Source organism: Triticum aestivum, chromosome 4D, assembly GCF_018294505.1.
Source record: "Triticum aestivum cultivar Chinese Spring chromosome 4D, IWGSC CS RefSeq v2.1, whole genome shotgun sequence".
NCBI lineage: Eukaryota > Viridiplantae > Streptophyta > Magnoliopsida > Poales > Poaceae > Triticum > Triticum aestivum.
Genome location: NC_057805.1, coordinates 392,879,540 through 392,891,219, shown reverse-complemented (window position 1 = coordinate 392,891,219; position 11,680 = coordinate 392,879,540).

The window sequence follows — 11,680 nt, the reverse complement described above, 5'->3', positions numbered from 1 at the left end:
AAGAGGGTATCGACATCTATGTTCTCTTTGGTTCGAATACGACCTATGTTTGAACAGGAAGCCCCCAAATGATCTTGAGAGTTGTTTAACGACGCTGATTCGAATACGATCCACGTCGGTTCCCAAAGGGGGTTAAGCTATGATTCAAATATGATCAAGAAACTCCCCAGTGAGCTCGGCAATATGCCAATCAAGTGGGTATCGACAGCTATGTTCTCTTTGGTTCAGATACGACCTATGTTTGAACAGGAAGCCCCCAAGTGATCATATATTTAACGGCTAGATCCGAATACGATCATAAGCCGGATCAGCCTCCAAGTGATCATGTGATATCATAATGAAAATAACAATGACACATTTACCTTTGGAGGGGAAAAAAGGACAGAGGTCCTGCTTTATTATTCATCATAATATATACATGGCTATAGAAATATGTACAGTATGAGAGCCGTTGGCTCAAGTGTAATAAGGCCGAAGCTGAGCTATATTCCACGGCCGGCGGGTCTCCTCCTCCGACTTACGTGAATCTTTGTGCTCTCGAATATCGATGAGGTAGTATGACCCATTGTGCAAGTTCTTGCTGACCACAAAGGGCCCTTCCCAAGGTGGGGATAGCTTGTGTGCATCTGTTTGATTCTGGATGAGCCGAAGCACCAAATCACCTTCCTGAAAGGTCCTGGACTTAACCCGATGGCTGTGATAGCGGCACAGGTCTTGTTGGTAAACCGCCGAGCGAGCTGCTGCTACGTCACGTTGTTCGTCCAACAAGTCAAGAGCATCTTGACGCGCTTGCTCATTGTCCGCCTCGACATAAGCCGCCACTCGAGGCGAGTCATGACGGATGTCGCTAGGGAGAACCGCCTCGGCTCCGTAAACCATGAAGAAAGGCGTGTAACCCGTAGACCTATTAGGAGTAGTATTGATGCTCCATAACACAGAGGGTAACTCCTCCACCCAACAACCCGGCGTCCGTTGCAAAGGGACCAAAAGCCGGGGCTTGATGCCTTTCAAAAATTTCCTGATTAGCTCTCTCAGCTTGACCATTGGATTGGGGGTGAGCTACGGATGAAACATCAAGCCGTATATGTTCTTGTTGACAAAATTCCTCCATGGCGCCTTTAGACAGATTGGTACCATTGTCAGTTATAATGCTGTGTGGAAAACCAAAGCGAAATATCACCTTCTTCATGAACTGAACCGCCGTGGCTGCATCACACTTACTAACCGGCTCTGCCTCAACCCACTTTGTGAACTTGTCAACCGCCACCAAGAGATGGGTCTTCTTATCCTTCGACCTTTTGAAAGGCCCAACCATATCAAGCCCCCAGACTGCAAACGGCCAAGTGATTGGAATCATCCTCAACTCTTGAGCCGGCACGTGAGCACGTCTTGAGAACTTCTGACAACCGTCACATTTCCTGACTAAGTCCTCTGCGTCAGCGTGAGCCGTCAGCCAATAAAAACCATGACGAAAAGCTTTCTCCACAAGGGATTTTGAGCCGGCTTGATGGCTACAATCCCCCTCGTGAACCTCTCGTAAAATTTCTTGACCCTCCTGAGGGGAAACACAACGCTGAAAAGCCCCAGTAACACTGCGATGATGCAGCTCGCCATTGATAATTATCATTGACTTAGAACGCCGGGTTATTTGTCTGGCCAAAGTTTCATCCTCAGGCAATTCTCCCCGGGTCATGTAAGACAAGTATGGCACTGTCCAATCTGGGATGACGTGAAGAGCCGCCACCAACTGTGCTTCTGGGTCAGGAATAGCCAAATCTTCCTCTGTAGGTAACTTGACAGAAGGGTTATGCAGAATATCCAAGAAAGTATTAGGCGGCACCAGCTTTCGCTGAGAGCCTAGCCGGCTTAAGGCATTAGCCGCCTCGTTCTTTCTGCGGTCAATATGCTCCACTTGATAACCCTGAAAATGCCCGGCGATGGCATCAACTTCACAGCGATAAGCCGCCATGAGGGGGTCCTTGGAATCCCACTTGCCTGATACCTGTTGAGCCACCAAATCTGAGTCGCCAAAGCATCTCACCCGGCTTAAGCTCATCTTCTTAGCCATCCGAAGACCATGGAGCAAGGCCTCATACTCAGCTGCATTGTTAGTACAGGGAAACATCAACCGTAGCACATAATGAAATCTGTCACCTCGAGGGGAAGCTAAAACGACTCCAGCCCCCGAGCCCTCCAACTGCCTGGACCCGTCGAAGTGAATAGTCCAGTATGTGTTATCTGGTCTCTCCTCAGGCATCTGTAGTTCTGTCCAATCGTTGATGAAATCTACCAATGCTTGAGACTTGATAGCAGTGCGTGGCACATACTTTAAATCATGAGGCCCAAGTTCAATGGCCCACTTAGCAACTCTTCCTGTGGCTTCTCTGTTTTGGATGATATCTCCTAGAGGAGCAGAACTAACCACAGTGATAGGGTGGCCCTGGAAATAATGCTTAAGCTTCCGGCTCGCCATGAACACCCCATAAACAAGCTTCTGCCAATGTGGATACCGTTGCTTGGACTCAATGAGTACTTCGCTGACATAGTAAACCGGCCGCTGAACCGGATGTTCCTTACCCGCCTCCTTGCGCTCCACCACGACGGCCACACTAACAGCTCGTGTGTTAGCGGCTATATACAACAATAAGGGCTCCTTATCGACAGGAGCAGCAAGAACTGGCGGCTCAGCTAACTGTCTTTTCAAATCCTCAAAAGCAGCATTAGCAGCATCACTCCAGACAAAGTCATCTCTTTTCTTCATCATTTGATATAGCGGTATGGCCTTTTTGCCCAACCGGCTTATAAATCGACTCAAAGCAGCGATGCGACCCGCCAGACGTTGGACGTCATTTATGCACGCCGGCTTAAATAGAGAGGTGATTGCCTTGATCTTCTCCGGGTTAGCTTCAATGCCTCTGTGAGAAACCAGAAAACCCAAGAGCTTGCCTACAGGAACACCAAAAACACACTTGGCCGGGTTAAGCATCATCTTGTAGACCCGGAGATTATCAAAGGTCTCTCTCAGATCATCTATCAAGGTCTCCTTCTCTCTGGATTTGACCACAATATCATCCGCATAGGCATGAACGTTGCGCCCAATCTGATTATGAAGACAACTCTGCACGCAACACTGGTAAGTCGCATGTGCACTCTTGAGCCCAAAAGGCATAGACACATAACAGAAGGCTCCAAAGGGAGTAATGAACACCATCTTCTCTTGGTCCTTAACAGCCATTTTGATCTGATGGTAACCAGAGTACGCATCCAAAAAACTCAAACGCTCACAACCCGCCGTAGCATCAAGCATTTGATCAATACGAGGGAGAGCAAAAGGATCAGCCGGACAAGCCTTGTTTAAATCCATATAATCCACACACATATGCCAGGTGCCGTTTTTCTTGAGCACAAGCACCGGGTTAGCTAACCATTCTGGATGAAAGACTTCCACAATGAACCCGGCCGCCAAGAGGCGAGCTACTTCCTCTCCAATGGCCTTCCGCCTCTCCTCGTTAAACCGCCGGAGGAATTGCCTGACTGGCTTAAATTTTGGATCAATATTAAGAGTGTGCTCAGCGAGTTCTCTCGGTACACCCGGCATGTCAGAAGGTTTCCATGCAAAGATGTCCCGGTTCTCATGGATGAACTCGATGAGCGCGCCTTCCTATTTAGGATCCAGATTGGCGCTGATGCTGAACTGCTTAGACGAGTCACCTGGAACAAAGTCAACAAGCTTAGTCTCATCGGCCGACTTAAATTTCATTACCGGCTCATGCTCCATGGTTGGCTTCTTCAAAGACGTCATATCGGTCGGGTCAACATTATCCTTGTAAAACTTCAACTCCTCTGTTGCACAAACAGATTCAGCGTAAGCAGCGTCACCTTCCTCACACTCCAAAGCTATCTTTCAGCTGCCATGAACCGTAATGGTCCCATTGTGACCCGGCATCTTGAGCTGCAAATACACATAACACGGCCGTGCCATAAACTTGGTGTAAGCCGGCCGCCCAAATAAAGCATGGTACGGGCTTCTTATTTTCACCACCTCAAAAGTCAGTTTTTCCGCCCTGTAGTTGTACTCATCTCCAAAGGTTACTTCCATCTCGATCTTACCAACTGGATACGCCGACTTATCGGGCACCACACCATGGAAAACAGTGTTGGACTGGTTGAGGTTTTTATCAGTTAATCCCATATGACGGAAGGTCTCATAATAGAGGATGTTGATGCTACTGCCTCCGTCCATGAGTACCTTAGTGAATTTATACCCACCAACTAGAGGAGCCACCACCAAAGCCAGGTGACCTGGATTATCAACCCGGGGAGGGTGATCTTCCCTACTCCATACAATCGGCTGCTCAGACCATCGCAAGTAACATGGAACTGCCGGCTCAACAGTGTTCACAGCCCTCTTATGAAGCTTCTGGTCTCACTTGCACAAACTGGTAGTAAATACATGATACTGTCCACTGTTGAGCTGCTTTGGATGGGTCTGGTAACCCCCCTACTGCTGCTGATTACCCTAGCCAGATTGCTGGTTAAAACCACCTTGATTACCTTGAGAATTCTGAAAATTGGAATTTGAGCCGCCGCCCGGGCCACGAAAGCCGCCGCCACCTGAGCCGCCGCCCTGCCCATTGTTACCGTTGAACATGTTGGAATTCTTGAAAGCTTTCATGATCGCACAGTCTTTCCATAGATGAGTGGCCAGCTTCTCCCTAGAGCCATGCCTTGGGTAGGGCTCATTCAACAATTGCTAAAGGGTTGGTCCTGACCCGCCCGACCAGGGAGGCTGTCTCCCCTTACATTGGTGATTGTTGCCCTGCGTGTTGGTGTTGGCCACAAACTCCATACCATCATCGGCCTTACGCTTATTACCTCCCTGACTCGCCGGGTTATGCTGAGGACCCTTGCTGTTGCCATTCTTCTTTCCCTTCCCTGTCTTTTCCTCATCAGATGCGGGATCCTTGGTACTATCAGAGTCGGCGTACTTGACCAGAGCCGCCATCAGCATACCCATATCGTTGCAATCGCGTTTGAGCCGCCCAAGCTTCATCTTCAGGGGCGCAAAACGACAGTTTTGCTCCAACATCAAGACCGCAGAGCCGGCATCCATCTTATCAGACGAATGTATTATCTCTTTGACCCGGCGTACCCAATGGGTTGTAGACTCGCCTTCTTGCTGTTTGCAGTTAGTCAAATCCACAATTGACATAGATTGCCTACATGTATCTTTGAAGTTTTGGATGAACCGTGCTTTTAGCTCTACCCATGACCCGATGGAATTGGGTGGCAGTCCCTTCAACCAAGTGCGGGCAGTCCCATCCAACATCATGGTGAAGTATTTGGCCATTGCCGCTTCGCTGACCTCCAGCAACTCCATAGCCATCTCGTAGCTCTCAATCCATGCTCCGGGCTGTAAATCAGCCGTGTAATTAGGTACCTTCCTAGGTCTTTTGAAATCCTTGGGCAGACATTCATTACGGAGAGCCGGCACCAGACAAGGGACACCTCCGGTCCTCGTAGCTATGCCTGCCTCGATAGAAGCCGTCGGATAAACCGGGAGGGGTTGGTAAGCTGTCAGCTGAGCCGCCTGTTCCGCCTGTTGACGTGCTCTGTCTTGGTCTACCGCGTTAAAGGCTCCATTATGCGCCAGGCCATGGCCAGCTGGCAAGTCACGGCGCCGGACGTTGCTTGAGCCGGTCGCTGAAACCATGTGTCTACTATAACTTGGGCTCCGGTTTGGATGAGGGGTTGAATGAATCCTGTCCCGGCTATATGAATATGCATCCTGTTGTGCCAGAGCCGTCTGAAGAAGTTCTCTGACCCTGCGGGTTTCGACCGCCGTCGGAGAGTCACCCTCGACTGGGAGAGCCGCCAGTCGCGCCGCTGCAGCGATCATGTTTTCCAACGGGTTAGAATAATGACCCGGTGGTATTGGCACGTATTGAGGTAGGGCAGTATTCACACGGGGAGGCCTCATCACTTGCGGCTGAACCGGCGTTCCAGCTCCGGGTGCTGCGATTTCTGGCGGGTTACTGGGCCTTGCACCGGGCGTGTTGAAGAGGTTTCGAGGGTCATAAACCGGAGGGAGCCGAGATTGAGCCTTCTGATGCCTCCTTCTCATGATCTCATTGGATGCATTCTGATCCATCGTGAGAAGGAAAGACTGCGCCTGAATCAGTTGAGTCTGGGCATCCAGAGCCGCCCGTTCTGCAGCCTTCCTGATTCCTTCCGCTGCCAGATCTTCCTTGGCTCGTGCTATATCCAGCTTTAATTGTGACACCTCCGCATCATGCTGAGCTTGATCCCCTGGGACGACCGTGGCGGTTAGCAGGGCAGTCATCTTATCCATGAGATCCATCAGCACCTGAGCCGGTGAGTGCGCAGGGCCTCCTGCCCCAGCGGTGGAGTTTTGAACAGGTTGCGTGCCGGCCATGAAGATTCCAACCTGGCTTGGCGGCTCAGAAGGGTCCGGAATACTGTTGCCATCGGAACAACCCCCGAGCCTGCCGTCTTGAAGTTGACACAACGAGTCTGTCTCACCTGTGGATGATTCATCATCAGAGCATACGGTCGTCTTGTCGCTAGATCTAAATCCATCAGAGAGTCCTCCGTGGATGCATCCCACGAAAGCACGTTTCAGGGCGGGCAGTGTCCGGGCGGGTCTCGCACGCTGAGCCGTCTCGATGAGGTCGGTGCCGATGTCCGGCTCAGGGCCCGGCTCGCCGATCTTGCCAATGAAAACGTGGATTCCGCTGAAGGGGACCCGGTACCCGTACTCGATTGAGCCGGCATCGGGGCCCCAGCCTGCATCATTGATGTAGAGCTTGCCGCGAAGACTCTTGGTCATCCGGCCCATAGCGTATCCCTTGAGCCCTTCGAAGCTGCCCTTCAAGAACTCAAATGCACCGTGCGCTGGCCCCACGGTGGGCGCCAACTGTCGTGGAATTGTCACGGCAGATGTCCTCGTGCAAGGACTTAGTCGTGGATCCATCGCAACTAGGAAGCTTAAAGGGGTTAAACGGGACAAAGGACACGAGGATTATACTGGTTCGGCCCCTTACGGTGAAGGTAAAAGCCTACTCCAGTTGAGGTGGAATTACTTAGGGTTTCGATGACCAGGGAGCTAAACCGCTATGCCTAGCTATCGATCTGATCTTACTTGTCCTGAACCGCCGCCGGGTCATCCCTTTATATAGAGAGGTTAACGCCCAGCGGCTCTCAGAGTCCCGCCCGACATATAAACAGTGTCCGGCTCGGACTCTTAACTATTCTTGCCTTACACTACAAGTCATGCCTTAACGGCGGTTTGTCACTACGGGCCTTAAGCCGCCGCTAGGCCTTAGGCCCATTACTGAACCGCCATCCTCAAGCTTGATATTGGGCTTCATGTGATGATCGTCATAACATAACCCGACCCCTCCCGGGCGGGTGACTCCAGTAGTTATATCCCCAACACAACCCGACGTCTGGCTCATCCGGTGTGCCCTGAGATGAAGATATGTTCAGCTCCTATCGGGATTTGTCGGCACATTCGGGTGGTCTTGCTGGTCTTGTTTTACCATTGTCGAAATGTCTTGTAAACCAGGATTCCGAGACTGATCGGGTCTTCCCGGGAGAAGGAATATCCTTCGTTGATCGTGAGAGCTTATCATGGGCTAAGTTGGGACACCCCTGCAGGGTATAAACTTTCGAGAGCCGTGCCCGTGGTTATGTGGCAGATGGGAATTTGTTGATATCCGGTTGTAGTAAACTTGAAGTAAACTCTTCTAAAATACACCAACTGCGTGCGTAACCGTGACTGTCTCTTTTCGGGGTTGTTCGAGAGGAGAACATGGTTTTTGGGTTATGTTTGACATAAGTAGGAGTTCAGGATCACTTCTTGATCATCACTAGTTGATGACCGCTTGCGTTGCTTCTCTTCTCGCTCTTATTTGCATAAGTTAGCCACCATACTTTGCTTAGCCGCTGCTGCAACCTCACCACTTTACCCCTTCCTTACCCATTAAGCTTTGCTAGTCTTGATACCCATGGTAATGGGATTGCTGAGTCCTCGTGGCTCACAGATTACTACAACAATAGTTGCAGGTACAGGTTATGCGATGATCATGACGCGAGAGCGATGTTTACTTGTGTTGGAGTTCTCCTTCTTCATCTTCGTCGATCTTGGGTTAGGTCCCTGGTCGGCAGCCTGGGCTAGCAGGGTGGATGTCGTTTGAGTTTCTGTTTGTGTTCATCCGTAGTCGGATGTTGATCTTATGCATGACGTATTGATGTATTCTTGGGGCTTTTGTGCCTTTTGTATGTATCCCCATATATTATGTAATGTTGATGTAATGATATCCACCTTGCAAAAGCGTGTCAATATGCGGTTCTATCCTTGGTGGGACCTTCGAGTCTCTTTCGGATAGTATCGCATATTGGGCGTGACAAGTTGGTATCAGAGACTCGACCCATCATAGGAGCCCCCTTGATTGATCGTATAGTTTGGCCGTTGTCGAGTCTAGAAAAAAACTATTTTCGGAGTCTAGTTATATCGGAGAGTATGACTTCTTTTGCTCCTCTGCCCCTTTGTCGCTCTAGTGAGGAATCTTGACGTAGGTGATTTGACATTACTCCTCTTCCCCTTCAAATTTTTCTTTACGATCACGCAGTTAGTTTTCGTTCGTTGTCCATCCTCTTTTCAATCCGGCGCACTTCTTTTCGAGTTGTTTCGACCCTCGTCACCTTTTGCAAGATCAGTCGTCAGTTCTTTCCATTTCGACGTTGTTTCCCCATCCGAAGTTGTCCTTGTTTCTCCCACCCGCCCACCCTTTTTCTTCTCGGAACCGGAGTCTGTAATCGAGTATCCATCCTACTCGTGCGAAGCTTTTGCATTCTTGCCTCAATTTTTTCAACCGGTGTCTTCTCTTCAAGTTATTCGTCGGTTCCCTGTTTCAAGTTTCCTGTGTTTTCCCGCCCTCCCACTCCTTTTATTCCCGGAGTCTGAGCCTCTATTCGAGCATCAATTTCATTCGTGCGGAGTATCTTCAGTCTTTCCTCAATTGTCTCAACTAGTGAATTCTCGTCTTGTTAATCATTGTTCGTCTCATTTTTCTTTCCGATGGATCAAAATCAAGTTCTCGGGTTGATCATATTCCTCGAGTGTTTCCCCTTGCTTGTTCGCCTCTCGCCATTTAATCATTCCGGAGTGATGAAGACATCTCAGAAGATTCGTGTTTGCATTCAATCATTTCGAGGTTGTCACCTCATTCAAGTCTTTCAGTTGTTCCGGTGCATCATTTCTCTTTCAACAATCCTTTCCAACGGTGTTTCTTTTCAGTGGGCCCTAACCCACAGGTCTTTCCCAGGATCTTACCTGACTCTTCTGATTTTCCCGGAGGTATTCTCTAGTTCTTTTGAAATTTGACGTAAGTATGAATTTCATCATTCAGATGCCTTCTCCAAGATCGTTTTCAAATTCTTTCATGTTCGGGTCAATCTTTCCTCTTTTCATTCTCCCGGAGTACCTCAACAAATTTGGGTGATGTGCCTCGTCGTCATTTTCAACATTTGAAGACCGAAGAAGAATTTCTCTTAAATCTTGTCCGTTCTCCCAGAGATTCGCGGTGCTAGCTCGATGTTACCCTATCAAATTGTTTCTATTCGTGCAATTCTTTTCATCCATCCGGAGTATTTCAGGAGTTGCTTTCTCTCTCGATCATCCGAAGGCCATATTTTTGGAATATTTCTTCGTTCCAAGTTTTTAGCTCTGTTCGTTCATATATTTGTACCGATGCTTCGTTCAAAGTATTCTTCAATCAGTTTGTGATCTCTTCGTTCTCTTGTCTCTAAATTCCCTCAAGTATCTTCGTGCTTGCTCTAATTCTTCCCGGCGATTCTTTCTCTTTCCTTCGTTCATTTTCATTTCTAACGGTGGTTCGTTCAACATTCATATTCCTTGTCGGCATATCAATTAATTCGTTCTTTCCAAATCCTACCGGTGGTTCATGAAGACTTTCCCAAATTTTGCGCTATATCCCCCCTTAATCTTTTCCAATGCGAATAAGTAGTATGCAAATCCATGGTTTCTCATCAATTTAATTGGTGAAGGATACGCAGAACATAATTCTTAATCTTGTTGCATCTAGTTGATTAATCCCTTCCTTCGGAATTTGTTCGTGTTGAATATATTCTAATCCCAAGTGTTTCCATCTTTATTTTCCGGAGTCCCTAGTCTTCTTGCTTGTCTCGTCGCGAAGCTCCATCTTAATCATTGCAAGACTTTTATCTTATTCTTTCCACCCCACAATTCAATCTCGTCATCCTTTGTTACCGGAGTATTTCACGGTGGTTCGTCAGTATTTAATTCATTCTTCAAGATTTCATCAAGGTTCTTGTTGGAGGAGCTCAAGTATCTTCTTCTTCTTGCTTCTCGAGGTGCAATTAATTCTCTGTATTCTTTTGAAATGGAGTTCTGCATTTCTTCATTCTTCTTAGCTATTTAATCTTTTCCGCTTGTGGTCGGTTATCACCTCATACAATTTTTTTGAGATGTTTTCCATAAGCCCACAACAAGCTTATTATTTTGTTGTTGATTTTCCAACAGCTCCATTCAATGCTTCCTTCTATGGATGCTTTCTATTTCATTCGTGGTAGAAGTGGTCATCTTCTTCCCCGTTCTTCTCATTCCACTCTTTCATGTCTTCCGGAGGTTTTGTGTTGTTCCTCAAGTCAAGTATCGTTCCATTTCTCAAGTTCATGTTCTATTCTTTCCTTGTTCAGCCGGAGTGCTGCATAAATTCCTTCACTATTATTCCTTTTCTATCTTGTCCTAACCGGAGTGGTTTCAAATTCAACCTTATTCCTTGAGCTTTTGCTTCTTGTCTCATTCAACATTTCTCTTTCCTACTCGAGTGTTCTTGACTTTGTTCATCCTCACTGTTTTGTTCTTATTTCACCTCATCCCTTTTTCCTTCCGTCTCGATCCTAAGATCTCGGGACGAGATCTCTTGTTAGTGGAGGAGAGTTGTAACGCCCCGGATTCGATGCGCCAGGTGTCTCCCAGTTATTCGCCGTCGTTACCATGTCATTTGCATGCGTGTCGCACTTTGCCATGTCATCATCTGCATTACATCATCATGTTTTGCAAAACTTGCATCCGGCCTCTTTCCCCGTTGTCCGTTTCGCGATCCGACACTCTCACACGCACCCGTCGCACCTCTCAGACCTCGTTTCATGAGTGGCATAAAGATGTTCTCGGAATGTGATGAAACTTGGCGTGCGGTGTTGTTGTAGAGTAGGTAGATCGCCTGTCAATTTTCGTTCCATTTGGAGGTCGTTTGATGCCCTAACAGTTAACCGTGTAACCCCGAAACCCCTCTTTGCATCCCAGCCCCTCTTCACCACAGCCCTTTAGCCCATCCCCCTCCATACTCTCGGTCGTTGGATCATGATCGTGTGGGCGAAAACCGCTCCTCATTTGGACTCTCCTAGCTCCCTCTACCTATAAATGAGTCCCTCCCCCCGAAATTCGTGGATGAACCCTAGCCTAGTCTCTCCTCGCGCCGCCGGACAAATCCTCCCACTGCCGGACATGTCCGCGCCGCCACTCCCGGCCAATCCTGAGCCGCCACGTCGCCACCGCCGGTCCTCTCTCTCTCCTCCGCGGCCCGTCCGCCCCGCCGCCGCGAGCCCGCAC